General features: G+C 40.3%; 2 protein-coding genes across 2 annotated transcripts in view; one reads left to right on the forward strand and one right to left on the reverse strand.

Annotated features, from left to right (window-relative positions):
• The window catches only part of LOC122976060 (NLR family CARD domain-containing protein 3-like), a 395924-nt gene that overhangs the window by 132925 nt on the left and 242007 nt on the right, over positions 1 to 20992 (reverse strand). The window lies entirely within an intron of this gene.
• LOC122976048 (NACHT, LRR and PYD domains-containing protein 3-like) overlaps positions 1 to 20992 on the forward strand; it is a 56464-nt gene that overhangs the window by 10050 nt on the left and 25422 nt on the right. The window lies entirely within an intron of this gene.

Consider the following 20992-nt stretch of genomic DNA (forward strand, 5'->3'; position numbering starts at 1 on the left):
TTGATGATGCTGCAGAGCAGCTTGCTCATACAGCTGCTGACACAGCTGTAATTCTGAGGCTCAAATCTGTCTCCACTTTTAAATATAGCTGTAATAAGACCATTATTCCAACTCTCAGCAAAATATCCCACACTCACAATTAGTCTCCCATCAGGCCCACATGCTTTTTTGCTTTTGAGGGTCTTCAGTTTTGTTTTCAGGTGGTTGATAGTAACGAGGAAATCTAGGGGGGTCTGGTGGTCTTTGAATATCAATTCCATATTTAGTAGTTTTTCCAGTATTTGTTTGGTTTGTAAGTCAGTTCCTGGTGGTTTTGGTCCAAATAAGGTGTGAAAATGTTGAGTCCATATGTCTCGGTCCTGTATGAGCAGCTCCTCAGGCTCAGACTGACAGACAGAGTTCCACTGGTCCCAGAAGTCCCAGTTAGACTCTATACTCTCTTCAAGTAGGCACAGCTGTTTCTCACTATGCTTTATCTTTTTGCTTCTGGTTGTATTTTTATGTCTTAAGTGCTTCACAATACTGAAGGCGTATATGATTGTTTGTTTCTAACTAGTTTTTTCAGGTTTTGACATTCTTTGTCAAACCAGTGGTTCTTTTTTGTTGTTTTTCTTTTGTTTGTACGTAGTTTGAATTGATCTTTATTTGCTGTTGTGTTGAAGATGTCATTTATATTGTGGACAGCCTCACATATGCCTTCAGTAGTGGGAGGGTAGGGCTATTCTATCAACTCTTGTAGTAATAATGTAATCTCCTCACTATTGCTGCCAATGAATCAATAAGACAAACATTAGCATCAGTGGGTTAACATCAGTTGTTAGTATCAATTGTTAGCATAAGTGGGTTAGCATCAGTGTGTTAGCATTAGTGTGTTAGCATTAATGGGTCAGCATCAGTGGGTTAGCATCAATTTTTAGCATCAGTGGGTTAACATCAGTATGTTAGCATTAGTGTGTTAGCATTAATGGGTCAGCATCAGTGGGTTAGCATCAGTTGTTTTCATCAATTTTTAGCATGAGTGGGTTAACATCAGTATGTTAGCATTAGTGTGTTAGCATTAATGGGTCAGTATCAGTGGGTTAGCATCAGTTGTTTGCATCAATTTTTAGCATCAATGGGTTAATATCAGTATGTTAGCCTTAGTGTGTTAGCATTAATGGGTCAGCATCAGTGGGTTAGCATCAGTTGTTTGCATCAATTTTTAGCATCAGTGGGTTAACATCAGTATGTTAGCATCAATTATTAGCATTAGTGTGTTAGCATCAGTGGATTAGCATCAATTTTTAGCATCAGTGGGTTAACATCAGTATGTTAGCATTAATGTGTTAGCATTAATGGGTCAGCATCAGTGGGTTAGCATCAGTTGTTTGTATCAAGTTTTAGCATCAGTGGGTTAACATCAGTATGTTAGCATCAATTGTTAGCATTAGTGGGTTAGCATCAGTGGATTAGCATCACTTGTTAGCATCAGTGTGTTAGCATTAATGGGTCAGCATCGGTTGTTAGCATCAATTGTTAGCATCAATTGTTAGCATCAGTTGTTAGCATCAATTGTTAGCATCAGAGGGTTAGCATCACTTGTTTGCATCAGTGTGTTAGCATTAATGGGTCAGCATCAGTGGGTTAGCATCAATTTTTAGCATCAGTGGGTTAACATCAGTGTTTTAGCATCAATTTTTAGCATCAGTGGGTTAACATCAGTATGTTAGCATCAGTGTGTTAGCATTAATGGGTCAGCATCAGTTGTTAGCATCAATTGTTAGCATCAGTTGTTAGCATCAATTGTTAGCATCAGAGGGTTAGCATCAATTGTTAGCATTAATGGGGTAGCATCAGTGTTTACATTAATGGTTCAGCATCAGTGGGTTAGCTTCAGTGTGTTAACATCAGTATGTTAGCATCAGTAGGTTAGCATCAATTGTTAGCATCAGTGCGTTAGCCTAACCTGAAGACTCTAAACAGAAATAGAGAACAGGAATATTTGTGCTGCTGAGTCTCCTGAGTTTTGTTCAGCACAACCTGAGAAACACTGAGTTTTGTGTGATGAACTTTATTGTTTGGTGGATTAATGCACTTTAATCCACTTTTGGACGCGGCTCTGCTCTCTTGGCTGTGTGCAGTGAACTGATGTCCCTCTTACATTACTTCTGTAGCAGTCAGATTACATTAATTCTAACGTGAGTTTTTCTCTTTATCCTCCTGCTAACATCGACTGTAAATCCACATTTTAAAGCTGAAAACATTTTCTTCCTGGGGGGTCATGACCCCGGACCCCCCTAGGGGGTTCACATCTAAAAACATGCTGCTGAATCATCCCTCAGCTGCTGACTTTTCCCATCTGGCTGGATGCTCAACTTTCTGGAGCTCCCTGATTCAGTTCATCTTTTAGTTAGTTAGTTAGTGTGGAGACAGTTTGTTGTTGTATCTGACTGCACACAGCAGGACTCTCAGACTGTCTGACATGTGTGTTGTTTTGTGTGTTTGCAGCCTGTCAGGATGTCTGATCACAGAGGAAGGCTGTGCTTCTCTGGCCTCAGCTCTGAGCTCCAACCCCTCCCATCTGAGAGAGCTTGATGTGAGCTACAATCATCCAGGAGCCTCAGGAGAGAAGCTGCTGTCTGCTGGACTGAAGGATCCACGCTGGAGACTGGAGACTCTCAGGTACACTCAAAAAAATATTTAGGCCTAATATGTAAGACTTATGTATTTCAATTACATATAAAATTTCCATCCATTTGAATTGCATAGTTTTGACATATACAAACTAATAAACTTAACATGAAGCATTTTTATAATTCAAACATAAATTAAACAAGCAGGAATGAGAGGTGATGTATTCTTATTAATAAATCCAATCTGTTTAAAAGAAATAATAACCAGGTTTATGCAATATCCCCAATTTACTTAAAATGCATCAAATTAATGCACTTTAAATGAATAAACCCAATGTATTTTAAATGTATCATTTTGAAAACTATGAACAGTGTTTCTGCTATAACAGGAAATGCCAAAAATAACGTCAAATATCCATTCATTCAGAAATCTGTGAAGTCTGTGTCGTTGCCATGGAAACTGCAGGTTGCGTAGCTCCTTTTAAAGAAAAGGGCAGTACGTGAGCGAGTGTTTAAGCGAGAGACCGGTCGTCAGAAAAGTGACGGTGAATGTGAGCAGAGCAGAGGAAAAGGTGAACAGTAAGGTCGTATTCAGACCCAATCAGGTGTTGCGGCGTTCAGCCGCAGGGTGGCGTGGAGGTGTGGGCGTGTCTATTTGTCCTCCGGAACATAACGGCTGTGAAACAATCAGAAAATAACGTTTTATTGATCTGATTCACCGGCACTCTCTCTACCAGCGCTCCCTCTCTGTCTTCATTCACTCTCTAGCTCGCTCGACCACTGCTGCTGTCTCTCTCTCTTTCTCTCGTCTTTTTTACAGTACAGACTAAAGTGTGTCAGTCAGTTAATAAATGCTGCAGCATGGGGGTTAGCTCCAGAGTTAGCAACAATAGGTTAGCCTAACCTGACGACGCTAAACAGATGAATAGAAGCAATGGGGAACGGAGGAATGTGTGGCTGCTAATCTTTAAAAAAACAAAACAAAACAGAAATGACAGAAATCCAAATGCTTAATAATAAATGATGGCATGAATGATGTTTTTGAGTGTATGGAGAGACAATGTCTGATAGAGGAGGAAGAGCTGGAAACATTTTCTCTGTCAGAGCTGATCACACATCTCAACTCAATCTTTGACTTGTTGTTATTTCTAACTGAAGTTTCCTGTAAATGTTGAAAGTTCAACCTGATTAGATTCAATCAGGGTTTCAGAAGGATTGGGATACTGGATTCAGATTGGATCAAAGTCTATCAAAGCCCAACCCCACATTTGAACAGAATAATCAAACAGTAGACTAGAGCGATGTAACGTCCATGTTTGCATGCTGAAAGAGAACGTGCTGCTCTGACCCCCCTCCTCCTTTCAGGCTGCAGCCTGCTGGAGTCCGATGGTTGACACCAGGTCTGAGGAAGTGTAAGTGTGTTTTTCATTTCATTCATGAAAACAAAGCAAACTTCAAACTGTGACATCACTCATTCACATCCTACTGAGGATGAAGATGATGTCATCATCAATCAGATGATCGATCAATAACTGCAGCTGTATTGTGTCTCGTTCTCTCCATCAGATTTCTGTCAACTCACACTGGATCCAAACACAGCACACAGAAACCTCAAACTGTCTGACAACAACAGGAAGGTGACAAATGTGAAGGAGGAGGATCAGTCATATCCTGATCATCCAGACAGATTTGATGACTGGCCTCAGCTGCTGTGTAGAAATGATCTAACTGGTCGCTGTTACTGGGAGGTCGAGTGGAGAGGAAGACTGGTTTATATATCAGTGAGTTACAGAGGAATCAGCAGGAAAGGAGACAGTTATGACTGTTTGTTTGGATTTAATGATCAGTCCTGGAGTCTGTACTGCTCTGATGATGGTCGTCACTTTGTCCGTCACAATAAGATATTAACATTCATCTTCTCCTCCTCCTCCTCCTCCTCCTCCTCCTCTGTCTCTAACAGAGTAGCAGTGTATGTGGACTGTCCTGCCGGCACTCTGTCCTTCTACAGAGTCTCCTCTGACACACTGATCCACCTCCACACCTTCAACACCACATTCACTCAGCCTCTGTGTGCTGGGTTTTGGGTCGGGTCTGGTTCAGTGTCTCTGTGTTCTCTGTAGGAGGAAGAGTCTCCTCCTGTTAGAGAAACTTTCTCATGTTATTTAGTACCAACCTGATCTCTCACTGCTTGTAAATGCAGTTTCTAAACCAACATGGTTTCCACATGACTGACAGTTTGTTTGACATTTAAAAAGCTGTAAAAAAGAAGCTGATGTTCTCAGAGCAGATAGCTCAGTCTGTTAGAGGACTGTTTGGAGGTTCGGAGGTCGTGGCTTTGATCCTTATGAGTCTCAGTGAAACTCAGAAGCTCTCAGAGAGAAAACCACCAGCGGCTGAAAGTTTACTGAAACCTCAAGTTGTGACCAAGGTTTTTAAAAATGTTGGAAGAGTTTTGCCGACTAACTATAACACACATAATGACAGTAAGTATCCGCTGGCCTATAGAGGCTCTTTGTTGTTTTTACTCTTATTTGTTGTTCAATTAGTTGTTTTTTTTAATCATATAGTCAATTCAGAAAGTGACATGTTTTTATGTGTCTCTGCTGGATGTGCATGTAGAGCTGTAAATAAACATTATGATTCATAGATTCATCAATTCATGGTTTTGTCTATAAAATGTCAGGAAATTGTGTAAATTGTGTAAAATGCTGGTTGTAATTTCACAGAGTCAAAGGCGACGTCTTTAAATGTCTCATTTAGTCTGAACTAAAGTCCAGAACAGTCAAATATTCTGTTTATTATCATGTAAGACAAAGAAAAGCATTCAATTTTCACACCTGAGCTAAAAGCAGAAAATGTTTGCTTCAAAATGACTCAAATGATGATTAAGTGTTAATTTAGTGTTGATGGATAATCAATGAATGGACTAATTGTTGCAGCTCTGGCTGTATGTGAACAGAATATTAGAGGACAAACAGCTGACAGTTTAGCGCCTTACTAAATATCCACAATAAAAAGCTCATTTACAGGATCATCAATCTGTTTACAATCTGTTTGAAATGTTTCTTATTTCCTGTTTTTGTGTTGTACCAAGTAAAGTTGATCATTTGTATGTTTATGTTACTCAGGCAGAAATAAATGGAACTGCAGTATCACCTGTTATGTCCAATAAAAAAGGATTATAAATAATAATAGAAGCTTTCATTTGATCTTTATTGTCAGATTCAGAAAAATGGCACTCTAATAATAAGCTGAACATTATTAATAGTTATATTGTTTATTCACACACAGTTTAGCGCAGGGTCAGTTTCTCATTTCTACAACCTTCACACAACTCAACTTTGAATGAAAAGTCACATTTTGATATAAATCATCAACATTAATAGTTATATTTGGAAAATGTGCTTTGGACAAAAAGCAAGTGTGTTCTTCTCCAGGAAGAAAACAGTGAAACACGTGTGTCGGTTAACTTTCTGCACACAAAGTGAATACAGACGTCCGTTTGTCTTCTTCTGCTGTGACGATCAGCGGGTCAGAGGTCAGAGGTCAGATCAGGTATGTGACGAGGAGCTGAGAGAGGAAACCAAGAAGAAAGTCAAAAGCTCACAGCTCAACATCCAAACACAGACTGCACACAGAGCTGCAAGCATGGAGGAGAAACCATCACATCTACAGATCCAGGTACAGTTCTCCACTTTACTTTATCACAGAAAAACTCTCATTTTTCTCTTTTTCACTTCATTTGAAAGATGAAGAAAACATCTGGACTCCTGCTGTCAAACTTCATCCAAACTAACAGCTGTTTTCTATTTCCATCATGCTGAACATGCAGGTTTGGAAAAACTAAATCTTTCTCCAAATGTCACCAAACAAGACTTTTACAGTCCGTTAAGAAACTCTTATTATCAGAAATAAACATGTGTCTGATTTTACAGTCCTGAACATTTTCACATGTTGGAAAATCAAACTTTATTTGTGTCGCAGCTTTACAATCCACATTTATGTTGAAATCTGAACCGTATATTTGCTTCTTTATTTCAGGGATTTTTGTATATTTGCTGCTTTTATGTTGTTCTTTTAATATCTGGATGTCTCTGCTTCTGATTGGACATTTATCTCCAATCAAAAAGACAAATCACATCTGTTTCTGCTCTTATAATAATAATAATAATAATAATAAATGAAATGAATAATATAAAATAGAAAGTAAAAGAATCAACAAGCTCTTGGTTTGGTTTTGTCAGATTTGAGTTAGTTTGATTTCAGGAGCTTGAAGTAGAAGGTAAACCAGATTTTCAAACTAGTTTGAAATGAAAGACTGATGCTGCGCTGAAGAGAAATGATGACAAGTTTCAGAGTTTCAAATCCTCTGATCACGTGTTGTTGTTGTGTTTGATTCTTCAGTTGGGCTGAAACATGACGAGTCGTCGGCTGCTGAGCGTCTTCATCCTGCTGTCTGTCCTCACGCTGCTGCTGCCTGCAGCTGAGACACAAACAAACTCCAACTATTCAATCTGGATGACTTCAACTAAACACATTTTCATTCATATGTCAGTGCTTCCTTCTGACCTGTAGGGGGCGCAGTTTCACTCTCTGCACGTCTATCAATCAGTACAAATCCAAATAATGCTGCCGCAGCTAAACTTTAGAAAGATAAATCAAGACTAAATGGAAGGATGACACTTTTATGCTTCAATATATAGAATTATAATATATTCAACATATTATCTATGTTGGTTGGACCAATAGCAGCATTTGAAACTTGTTAAATAAGGCTGATGATTATTCTGTGAAATGGAAATAATGATAATAAGACTATTATTTTTTCTTGTGTTGTTTATGTATTGAATGATAGAGTTTTATTGTAAAACATGTTTGTAGTGAAAAGTATGGGAGCTTATGTGGACTGTCCTGCTGGCACTCTGTCCTTCTCCAGAGTCTCTGACACACTGGCCCCATTTACACCTGCTATTAACATGTGATGTGTATCTGGATACATTATCTGGATAATGACATCTGATCAATGGCTCTTTGCATTGACACCTGCTATTAAAACGCCTTCTGCTTTTCTCAGCTGTGCCCACATTGTGATAGGATCCCAATATGCAAATGAGCTGGGCGGACCTGGCGGACTTGTCAACAAACATATGGTGTCCCAGGTCACAGAAACTGCTGCCATCAACCGACGTCATTCACTTTTTTTGCAGGGGAAGACTTGTAGTTACTGCTACTACTTGGAGCTTTTACGGAGGTTGCTTTAGCTGTCAGGAAGAGGTGGAGTCAGGTGACCTTTCACCTTACTGGGACCTTTTGTTTCTTATCAATGTGTCATGCTGTATGGATTGCATTTACACCTTCTGACATCTGATCACAATGCCTCCTGAGTGCATTTATAGCTGCAAGACATTGTATCCATGAAAGCAGATTTCTGTTTTGGAGTAGAGGTTATTAGGGCCTGAGCACCGAAAGTATTGTATTGTATTTCGTGTGTTTGTTTCTTTCTTTCTTATTATTCCGCCACTTCAGACCTAAATTTGACCCCCTAAACATGCTCAAAAACTCACCAAATTTGGCACGCACATCAGGTCTGGTAAAAAATTTGATAAAATGTAAAAATTAACCCCCAAAGTGCCCAAATGTGCTCTCTAGCACCACCTATGTAAATAAAATGGCCACCACAATATGAGGTGGGGGACAATGATATAGTTTGATGTGGTTTGTTTGATACCATGTTGGTTTTCCTCCTGTCCTCCCCAATTTTGTGAGTCACCAGCTGCCACTGGTGTGAGGGTTGAATGCAGCTCATTTTTGTAGGATACAGCAGAAAGGCCTATATACATACAGTACATTATATACAAACTTTGTATGATGTTATTATCATTTATTTTACAATAATTATAGGTCTTATAGTTATAATTCAGTAGTGGGGATGACCTATGAGGGGAAACATGGAGTGAGGGTGACAGTTTAGTGATAAAGTGCTGCAGAAAAATACCCTCAAAACTAAAATTTGTAGCTCTGTACTGCAGTTTTTCCTTTATTAGGACCCGAGCACCTAGCGGTTCACTCACACTCTCCATTCAAATATATGAGTATTTTTCTGTGTCCAGCTGCAGTTACTTATTGTCTCTACACACCTGACAGTACACATATCAATCACACTTTGACCAGGTCATGTGGGTTAAAAGTCTTTACTTTTCTAAAAATAGACTTGATGAAAATTAGGAAATTAATTTGTTTTACACACAAACTCATCAAGAGTTTTCAATTTACTAACTGAAATTCAAGTGAATGGGCCCAAAACTTGCATAATTTTGATGCCACAGGTGTGAGCGAGACAGACATGTCTCACCCTGCAGAAAACTCTCATCCTCACACCGTTGAGATTTGATGTTTCGCCATGACAGAGGAAGTTGCTATAACTTTATTGTAAATGCTCCAGTCTGCACCAAACTTTACATGTTTGATAAGAGTCCCGGCCTGAACACGTCTACATGACAATATTCCATCAGTGATGCAAACTGGCTGAACAGCGCCCCCTATGAAATTCCAGTAAAGCAGCTCCAGCAGCAGGCAAAATAGTGGACAAAGGAAGTGATGTTTATCTCCTTCTTGCACTGTCTGAAATCAGCTCGGGTCTGACGACATCTACACGCCCGTGACAGAAGCCTTCGATTGTACCGCAGCCTGACGTGCACAGAAGGGCAAGGGCCTGTTCAGCGCTGCTTGCAGCTTTAATTTTGTTTTATTTCGCTCTAACCAATCAGTAACAAGTTAATACAAGAAAAAAAGAAATATGTTGATTGTCTCCATTCTTAATGTAACCCCCATAAATGTAACAGACTCTAAACACTGATTGATATGTAACCCACATTTTTTGAGTCATTGTTGTAGTTTGACTAAAAGTCCAGAGGGTGGCGGTAAGCGCCTGCAGTACGGGCTGTTGTCAGAAACGATGCAGGAGAAAGAAGGTGGGGGACTAAGAGAGACACAAACAAGCGAACGGAGTCCAGTATGTGTGCAAGCCAGCGAGTGAAAGTGAGGAAAAGTTGTTGTATTTGTTGAAATCAGTGTTAAAGTTGTCCAGAAGAGACTTACCTCGTTCCGGGATATTATTGATTAGCAGAGGATGAAGGAGGATCGCTATTAGATGTGTTTTTGATGACTATTCTATTCAGTGCTAGCTTAAAAATCCATGTTAGCTCATGCTCACTTTATGACGGTGGATGAAAAAAAACAAACAAACGGAGAAACGTGTTGTTTTTAACTTAAACACAAGCACTGTAAAAATGTGTGATGTGCATTTTCTGACTGATATGAGATGTGAGATATTGCTGGCAGAAATCATTGTCTTGTGAATTTTATTTTCCATTCATGAGCATGTTTTTATGTTGATTCTGTGAACATTTAAGCCAGTAATAAGCTGATAAAAGGTTAGAAAATAAGCATAAGATCTTAATGTGCTACTAAAAGGAGAATTTGACATGAAGTGAAGTGAACTTGTACGGTGTGCAGGTTGGTGTTTTTGATGATGGATTTTCTGAGAGAGGACTCCAGCAGGCGGGAGGTTTATCACCGACCACGGCTGTCGCGTCTGGGAGAGTCAGAGCCAAGACGCTGCTGGACTTGGACGATCCAGATCTCTGGATTACAGATAAGCTTCAGCAAAATACACAAAAGAGAAAAAAAGGAACTGAACTGAACAAAACTTTCAAGGAAACTAAACTATTCGCATCTGAGGACATAAAGAAGGACTATAAAATGATATTGAACCGAATGTGATACTATCCGGCTATTAACAAAAAGACTCATTTCATTTATTAATTGATTTATTTATTTATGTGGTTTAATATTTGAAGAGCTCTGGAAAAAGGGAATACATTTAATTTGGTCTATTGTTTTATTTTGAAGGGGTATATATATTTATTTATTTTATTACTGTTAAAATCTAAGAAATATGAGAAATAAACTCTTTGTCTCTATTTTCACTAGTTGAACTTGTGTTTTACTGATAATCCTCCTTAAAGGGCTGATACATAAGATATTGGTGTAGCTATTTATTTGACACTTAGCCCAATTCATAGCAAGTAGTGGTTACAATGTGATTTTATAAAAACTCATATTTTAGTATTTGAAAGAAAGAAATTTCCAAGTCTTTGATGAGAAGTGAAGATGTTTTAAAAGTTTTGTGATTTAGAGTTGAAATGAGTTCAGACAGCAGCTTCTTTTTGCAAACAAGAGAGGAAAAACTCTTCAAGACATTCTGGTCTCTTCAGATGTGAGAAGCTGCCCAGAAGTCCATGATAAGCTGAATTCTCCTTGTTATTCATGCGTTTATTGCAACAACACAAGCTGCACTAAAGAGTTGAGACATCCTCATTCAGCTCAGACCTTTAATGTAAAGGGACGTATAACTGTGCCACCAGTCAGGTGTTTATATGCTGAAATGTCCATGTGCTTGATGTTTGTGTTGAAGATAAAAGCACCGTTGAAAATTCAGATTTCACAACACAAAAACACTATTAGGAGACAGGATCCAACTTCTCCTGCAGCAAAACATTTTCTACAACACAGACACACAATTTCTAGTCTTCACTTCCAAGACTTTGAGAAAGTGAGCTGCAATAAGCGAGGTGGCTTCTGGAGCTGTTGCTTCTGAAACGTTGTGGAAACATAAATGAAACACACTACGGCCACATGGACTGAATGAAGAGCTGCACTTCAACTCTTATTATTTAGCTTTGATACAATTTGTGTGAAATTCATTTGAGGTTTGTTGTTTTGGCTGGATTGATGTGTTTGCACTGAACCACCAGATGGCGCCATAATGTGTAAAGCAAACACAGGTAAGAATGCAGGTGACACAGATGAGGCCTGATTAGCAAATGATGTGATGATCCTATAGGATGGTTTGAAGCCAGTATTCCTGTTTGACCCTGATGAAGGCGTAAGTCCAAACGTTGGCTTTGATTCAGCACCATGATGTTTAAATAAAGTCTGGAAAGCTTTTCTACTCACATTCTGTGCTTTATGAAAATATACATGACAATAAACTATGTTGAGGGAAAAACAATGGCAGGAACACAAGATATTTAATGATCCAATGAGACAGACTCATTCAAAGAATGACATCATAGTAGCAGGCTCTGCAAATGGAAACAGTTGTCTCTCTCAAAACTACGTAGTGCACCTTTAAATAAACTGCATATGATCACAGTCATTTAGTTTGGTTGTGGGTTTTTCCAGGGAGCCCACAGAGACACGAGTGGACTCCAAGGCTGGAAAAACACTGACTTACCCGACCTGATTCCAGTAGGAAGTATATGATGTGTCCACCTTTTAAATGCAGGATGTGAAATATTGATCCACAAAGCTGATGTTGGCAGTGTCCAGATACAGGCCTGCTGCCACCCACATCCTGATCATGTTTCACATATTGGCCCTCAGGGTTGGTAGATTTCAATGGTCTTCACAGCACACACAAAGTAAAGCATCACATGCTGCACATCACACAAGAACGCCATCTGACATCTGTCCAAAGATGTTCAACATTTATATTAGTTTCAAGCCCAAAGAATAAAGCTACATACATGCTGTTGACTATTGTGGAGGCTCTGCTCTTTTACATCCCATAATCCCATGAATGAGCAGCAGGAAGGCAGCTGCAGCTGGCTTTGTAATCCACAAAGAGTCCATCAAAAACAATCCCCAAAATAATTCACTACAGTCACTAAACAAAGACAAACACTCACTTATTAAATGCAGTTTTTAACACAGTTGCACATAATTGTGTTTTTCTCACCTTCAGAAACCACGTGGCTCAAACACATTTGATTTGTGTAGATTTTGATCACATTCAAGAGTGTTTTTGTGATCGATTGATGATTGATGAATAAATATGATCAGCTGACCGATCAATAAACACATTACATACATAGTAATGAAGAGCAGCACACTGTGGTTAGCTGGCGGCTAACGGCTAACTGAACAGGCTGTGCGACAAACGTGCACGTTCACGTCACTTCCTCTTGTAAAATACAGCAAACAACGTGCACATAACAGCGCTGCAAACCTCACTTACCGGCAGCTGAAGTTCTCCCTTTTTACAGTGAAATGAAATCAAATCATTGTTATTTCTCCCGCCGAGCGTCTGTCTGCAGCAGCAACTCAGTTACTACTGTTAGGACACGTCACCATGACCTCAGGTGAAAGGTCATCATGTGACTGACGGCAGCGGCCATGACGGTCATTTTATTTAGAGATAAATTATTATTAATTGTGAAATGTTCTTCTTGAAGGGCCACGAGCAGGCCTTCACAAACATTAAATCAATAAATACATACAAATAAAAATAAATATGACTTGACAACATCAAGGGGCAAAGGTCAACCCCCCCAGGTATTACTGTCAGTGCTGTATGTGGAGAGTTGTAGTTACTGACAGTGACCACTGGAGGGCAGTGATCATGACAGTTTCTCTGTGAGTCACTTTAACAGTCAAATTACATCCAGATCAATATGAAGCATCAATGTTTGTATTGATGACATCACTGCTGGTATCAGTGTGGTTAACAGCAGTCATTAGTACAATTCTAATAACAATATTTAAGTATTTTATCATTTAAAAACACTTCCTGTAATCTGTGTTCATTAAACTGACAGCATGCAGTTTATCTTTTCACCAGCAGAGGGCGCCAAAGCTTCATCAATGAAGAGTAATACTCCACCTTTAATGCACATATTAGACACATTTTAACTGTACTGATCAATAATCAATCATTATTCCTGCAGTTATGATAAGTGAGTCACATGTGATGATAATAAAGATAAAGATGTGTCGAGGCTCCTCAATGATCCTGTTAAAAGTCACTTTGATCACAGTCTGATTCTTCTGAGCTGACTGACTGCAAGGACTACAACTACCCATGATGCCCTGCTCACTGAATCAGCCAATAGCAGGCCTCCAAAGGTAACGTGTCAGCGCTGAGGTCATCAGTGCGCAGACTCAGAGCTGTTTCACAACAACACTGCTGCTGTTTCCTGTTAAATATCAGACTGGAATTATTACATGAAAAATATCAACTGGTAAAAAGTCTGAACTGGTAATAAATGAGAAACAGCTTCAGCTTCTTTTGAACTTTCATCCTGTAAAATTCTTCCTTGTTGTTTTCTGCTAATTTCAACCTGAAACTAGTTAATAATATGATGCCAAACTTCAGCCCTTCCTTTAAAGATACTATTTAAGAAAATGACTCTTATTCAATTGTTTTATGGAAACATTTCACATCCTCAAGTGTAAATTTACTAACAAAAAACAATATTTGCTGTAATTATAAAGCAGATGGAACATTATATAAACACTATCTCAACCTTCTTAAAGAAGAAACCCGTCAAAAGCATTAAAATCTGTAATATTGATCTTTATCTACATTCATCTCCTTTCTAACTGATGACTTGATTTATTTTGGCTCTTTTTTCTTTCTTTTTTCACTTGTTAGATTCTCCTTGTGACTGGTTTTCTGGATTCATGTTTCACATTTGAGGCTCAGATCTACAATTGTAGGACCAAGAACTTGAAACTTGTCACCAGCTGCTTTTGTCTTTGCTCTGAGCAGTTTGACTAAAGAATGATGTTTGTTTTTAGAGGCTCAAAGAAGGAAGTTGGATCCTCTGGAAATGCTGTTTCATCTGGACTCTAAGATTTCAATCTCAGGTCTCATTATTATTATTATTGTCAGGTCTCAGCTGCTCAGAACTCAAACACTTCCAGAAATGACATCAATAACCAGCAGATGTCATATTGTTGGAACTTTTTTCATGTTTCATTGGTCAAATAATGATTGTTCCAACATGCTCATGAAGACTTAAAGCTTGGTGATGTTTGATCTTTTTCTGAGGGTCAACAAATCCCATGAAAAGACCAAAACTAAGAATGAATGAGTTGTGCTGCTCAGTATTGTCTGTGTAGCTGAAGCCTCATATATCTTATTCCTCTGTTGTTGTCCAGAAACTATTAAAAACACAGCAATGAGCCACAGTGTTGCACTGGGTGACATGTTCCTTCATTCCAGTGAAAATGGCCTCTGTAGTTCATGTTGAGTCACCGTCCTGCTGCTGTAAATACTCACTAGAGCACCAAATCCACATCTGGAAGTTACGGCAGCACGTTGCTGCCACCATGACAAAAAAACTGCTCAGTTTCTCCACATAAGCAGAAAACTTTCTCCTCTTTTTCATCCTGTTTCTAGCTGTCTGTCATTATTCATAACATGAGGTCCAGTTGTAGTTTTGACTAATAATTTCATAATGAATCATTTCTTCATGAGCTCTTTTTGAACAGCAGAGGAGACATCAGCACATAAAGATAACACACATCACTTGCAGAACCAGTTGTTTTTCTCATCATAACCAGTAACTTTCTTCTTCTAATGAAAAGCTTTTCTCTTGTATCCACAAACTCAGCAAATATTTCTTTCTCATGGTGGCAGCAATACACTCCCATAGAAAATAGTCCCAAACTAATCCCATATATATTCCTGTTTGAATAACATTTGCTTCAAACTACAAAACCCTGTTGTTTTAGGAAATCATTCAGCTTTTTTCAAACATTTTCAGTGGGAACAAATGGGATAGGAGGTCGGGTAGGGAGGTTGTAAAGTATCGAAGTATTCAGAAATGCTTCACCATGGAAACGCTCCGCCAAGGAAACACTCCGCCATGGAAACGCTTCACCATGGAAACGCTCCGCCATGGAAACACTCCAGCATGGAAACGCTCCGCCATGGAAACGCTCCATCATGGAAACGCTCCATCATGGAAACGCTCCGCCATGGAAACACTCCAGCATGGAAACGCTCCGCCATGGAAACACTCCATCATGGAAACGCTCCGCCATGGAAACGCTCCGCCATGGAAACACTCCAGCATGTAAATGCTCCGCCATGGAAACGCTCCATCATGGAAACGCTCTGCCATGGAAACGCTCCATCATGGAAACGCTCCAGCATGGAAACGCTCCGCCATGGAAACGCTCCATCATGGAAACGCTCTGCCATGGAAACACTCCAGCATGGAAACGCTCCACCATGGAAACGCTCCGCCATGGAAACGCTCCATCATGGAAACGCTCCAGCATGGAAACGCTCCGCCATGGAAATGCTCCGCCATGGAAACGCTCCATCATGGAAACGCTCCGCCATGGAAACGCTCCATCATGGAAACGCTCCGCCATGGAAACGCTCCATCATGGAAACGCTCCATCATGGAAACGCTCTGCCATAGAAACGCTCCAGCATGGAAATGCTCCGCCATGGAAACGCTCCATCATGGAAACGCTCCGCCATGGAAACGCTCCGCCATGGAAACGCTCCATCATGGAAATGCTCTGCCATGGAAACACTCCAGCATGGAAATGCTCTGCCATGGAAACACTCCAGCATGGAAACGCTCCGCCATGGAAACGCTCCGCCATGGAAACGCTCCATCATGGAAACGCTCCGCCATGGAAACGCTCCATCATGGAAACGCTCCAGCATGGAAACGCTCCGCCATGGAAATGCTCCGCCATGGAAACGCTCCATCATGGAAACGCTCCGCCATGGAAACGCTCCATCATGGAAACGCTCCATCATGGAAACGCTCTGCCATGGAAACGCTCTGCCATAGAAACGCTCCAGCATGGAAATGCTCCGCCATGGAAACGCTCCACCGTTTTGTTGTCTCTACTTACTGGGAGAGTCTGTCAGTTCCAGGAGTCACAGAGTGACAGTAAAGTCTCTTTCTATTGTGACTTCTACTCTCTTGGTTACAGCTGAGCCAGAGGCAGGATGATGTTGGAACGTCAACACAAGGCGATATAAAGCCTCAGCCTTTGATAGTGGACATAAAGAGTCAGACTGCGCTGTGAGCTCCCTGTTTGCAAAGTAACGGCCTGAAGATCAATCATGTGTGAGGAAATAATCAACAGAATAAAAATACATTCAATTCTTATTCAACATGACAGAAATGAGTCCAGTTCAGTCAGTTGGTTGATTTTTCACCAATGTTCTTCTAGTAGAGCTGCTCAGCAGAACAAGTTGAACTGTGGGACTCATTCTTCTGCTCTAACTGTGCCTGCAAGTGCACAGCGATGCAGCAGCAAAACACTTCCTGTAAAGGTTGGAGACAGCAGGTCGCCACTCAGCTTTTTACTGTGAAATGAAATGATGATGATTACAAATCAGAAAAGATGTATAAACAACAGTCACAGCAACGTTATTGTGAGAGTGAATTAGTAAGGTTAGGTTACTGGATTCACTAAAGTATTAAATAGCTGTCTAATAAGTCACATTGTTAATGGCAGGAGGAAAACTGCTATTGGCTGATTCAGTACTTGAGGGAGAGGATTGTGGGTGTCGCGGCAGTTTAGCTCTTGCACTTGACTTCAATGAGGAAAGAGACACTGTGGATATAGTGTTGTCAGACTGTCTTTAATGCTCAGAGCGGCTCACTCACACCGATACAGACATACGAGCTGCTGTAGAGGAGTGAGCCCCGAACAGTGGAGCCAAAACTTCTTCATGTGTTTCTCACCAACCTCCACTCTGTGCATGATTACACCCAAACACACATGGCAGCATCTGTTTCACAATAAACACATGTTCACACAGGAACATCTGTTCAGACGCACAAACATGATTTCTATGACTGTCACTGAGCATTTGAACCTTTCACAAGTTCACACAAGCATCAGAGATGTTGAGGAGACGCCTGCAGGGCTGTGATTGGCCAGCAGTAACAGGAAGTTGATGATCACCTCCAACCAATCAGGTGCATCTGTATGAGGACATGTGAGCGTTTAGTTTCAGGGTGATGATTGATCCTTTCATCAGCTGTGATCGTCGACAGATCATCGCTCTCAACCTGCAGCAGAGCCTCTACTTCCTGTGTGAGTGTTTTTCTTACAGTCGACTGTGTTAAGTTCAGTTTATTTGATTTATTTATTGGAGCTGCAACATACAATTATGCACAGGCAGCAGTTCACTGTATTTAGTGTTTGTAGAGAAACGCTTATTTACAACAGCTGTCCACAGGAGGCTTTTTACAAAGTTAAAAAGAAAGAAAATCAAACTCCAGGTGTGTCTATACAGGGGTGTTAGGTGTGAGAGCAGTGTTGTTTCTCTTTCAGCCATGATTTAACACCTCTGTTGAAAACATTAACATTGTGTTGCATTTTCAGCTCCATAGTTTTGCTCCTTTAACAGAAAAGACTGATTGTCCAGATGAGGTTTTGTGCAATGTGACAGTTAGTGTTTGTTGAGGCTCGTGTGCTGACTCTGCTGGAGTGCTGCTGTCTTCTAACAAACTGTGTGAGGAAGTAGCTGCTAACCGACCAATCAGAGCTCAAACAGCAGTCAAACTATATTTATACTAAACTTATATTGATATACATGTTTATATGTGGGGATTTCACAGAGCTTCAGTTACAAATGAGAGAATCAAAGTAAATACAGTTGTCATTTCAGTTTGATGCCAGTTAAATGTTCCATCTCTGTAACAGGATGTGATGATCAATGGTGTCAAATGCAGAACTAAGATCTAACAAGACGAGTACAGAGAGAAGCTCTTTGTCTGATGCAGTCAGCAGATCATCAGTAACTTTCAGCAGCTCTAAATCCCGACTGAAACCTGCAGTTAGTTCAACACAATGTTCAGTGATGGAGACGTTAACATGATGGAAAATGATGCCTGGTTTTATTATCTACTACAGTAATTCTCACTGGAAATGATGGATACAGGAGATTTGATGAGCTAAATGGACGAGAGGCAGCGGATCAATTGATCGGGGTCTTTTCATGCTGATAGTGAGGACAGTGAGACAGAACGGATCCTACAGTCTGAGAGGCAGTTATGTAGGTTTCATCAGTCTAGAGACGACACACACAAACCACACAGCCTCGGTTCTTAGAGGATTAGATATTTCTTAAATCAACAACCATCCATATCTGACATTTATGGTAGAAAGAACAATATTTAGCAAAGTGTAGGATGAAGTAAGGAATAGTGGAGAATAACAAGTAGCCGTACAAATATGTTGTATTTTTTATACTGAATTTCTTGTGAAAAAATGTTTTATTAATCTCTCTTTTTAATGACAGAAAGCAACTGCTGACAGAAAATTAAGATAGACGTTCATATAATATTTTATATATATATATATACACACATATATTTATATTTCTATTTACAACTTCAGTGGATTCTACAAATACAAAATACTTCAAACCTACAAATATCACATATTTCTTGGTGTTTTTATGGCACATTTTTGCTCAAATGCAACAAAAACAAACTCCTGGGTGATGGAAGTGATTTCTGATTGATTCGTTACCAGAAGATCAATCTTCCAAATCATAGTGTAAAATATTCAAGCAGTTTAGGGTTAATATGATGTTTATAATTATATCCACCATAATTACTGTTCCACACGTGACAATAACCTGTCAGTAAGTGAAGATACTGAGCAGGTGACAGAATAAAGTGTAACACGTGCTGCGGGTCACTGTGACGTCACACCTCTCTCTTCCCGCCTATTTCCTGCCTACATTTACTTTCTCTTTCTCTGACATGATGGCGCAGATTCTTTTCTCCATCTAAAGGTAATGTAACCGACAGTTTCAGTGTTTGACTCTTTAATGGCTGTTTGTTCATGTTGTTAGTGCTAACTGCTGTTAGCTTAGCTCCTCTAGAAACAGCAGAACTTTGATAACAGTCCACTCAGGACGTTTATCCGCCATTATTTAAACCGTTTCCGGCCTGTTTCAGGTCGCTGTGATATCCGCGGATCGGGCGGACCGGGTCATAAAAATGAACATTGTGATTAATAACAGATGGGTTGCAGGTTGATGAAATAATCCCGCAGCAGAAACCATCAGTGCGTCTCATTAAGAGACACAGCAGCGTAACTTCATTGATGATTAAACCTCCAGACACACAGACAGGACCTGATGTGTATTAATGTTCATTAGTGTAAATTAGTGTTACGTTAATGAATGTTAATTAGTGTTAATGAATGTTGTGAGTTCTTCTACACACAGTCCAGGTTCAGACAGGGAGACTGTTTGGAGTAAAGCAGCGTCCTCCTGATCAATCCTGAGCTCCATCACAGCTGTCTGATCATTTAAAGTTTCATTCTGTTTCTCTGTCCTGTCAACTTTATAACTACAGTTTCTAGTTTTACTGTTTAAATGTCCCACGATATCTGCTGCAGTGACGTCACATGGAAACCTTTAGTTCCTGAAAGCAGCGAGAGGGATGCTGCTAGTGAGGGAGCATTATTTTCTGATTGTTTAACGGCGGTTAAGTTCTGGTCTGAACACGGGCTACACAACAGCGTCAGCTCCCGGTCCCCCCATGCAGACTGTCCCTGATATTCACACAGTCGATCCGGTTTATTGGTGGAGCGACTCTGCCCCCCCCCCCCCCCCCCCCCCCCCTGTGCGTACCTGTCATACAGAGCAGCGAGGCGGATTAAAGGCGCAATATTCCCGCCTTGAACAGAGTGAGTTAAAGGGACTAATAAGATAACTTGGGGACAGCGCTGAGCTCTGTTACCCAGTTATCTGCTCTCCAGGTGTGTGTGTGTGTGTGTTTCTATGTGTGGTTAGTAAGAGGAGGAAGGAGGTGGAAGCACTAAAGAACAAAGATGTTGCTTTTATTTTCATAGAGCGTCACATGGAGAATTGTTTTTCCTATTTTCTCCGCGTGACGCTCGCGGTTCTCAGCAAAAATAGAGAAATGATCTGTTAACAGTCATATTAACATCATACCAGCAACATTATTTCAATGTCTATATCTGTAGAATATGTCACAGACAGGAAGTGTCACTACTGTGGGTCAGTCTGGGCGGTGCAGCCGCGGCAGGAAGCCTCTCTGGCGCTGAACTCCAGTACTTGTTCTTATTAAACTAAATATAAATGAAATTTATGATAAAATGACATGAAACATGCTATTATTGATGGCCATTATCAAAGCCAAACTCTATGTAGGAAGACAGAGCTGCAGCAGCAACGCTGTCTGTGCGAGATGCAGCAGTTCAGTGACTGATAGTCATGAAGGTTGTAATCAGGACCCATAGATCTGACGTAATGGCTGCTTCCCAAGTCTCTTAAACTGCATCCACGTCTCCCTCACTGGCGTCTTTTCCTTGCGTCTTAGTCCCTCCCACCGAGGATGCAGGAGAGACGCAAGGAAACCAAGCGAGGAGAGGAAACAGGAAATGTGTTTTAAGAGACATGAGACGTCCTCTTCTCTGAAGCGTCACGTGAAGCGACGTCCGTTTCTGATGACGGCGACAGCTGATCACAGCTGGATCAGCTGATCACAGCTGGATCAGCTGTCAGT

The sequence above is a fragment of the Thunnus albacares genome, chromosome 24 (genome assembly GCF_914725855.1).
Source record: "Thunnus albacares chromosome 24, fThuAlb1.1, whole genome shotgun sequence".
Taxonomy (NCBI): Eukaryota; Metazoa; Chordata; class Actinopteri; order Scombriformes; family Scombridae; genus Thunnus; species Thunnus albacares.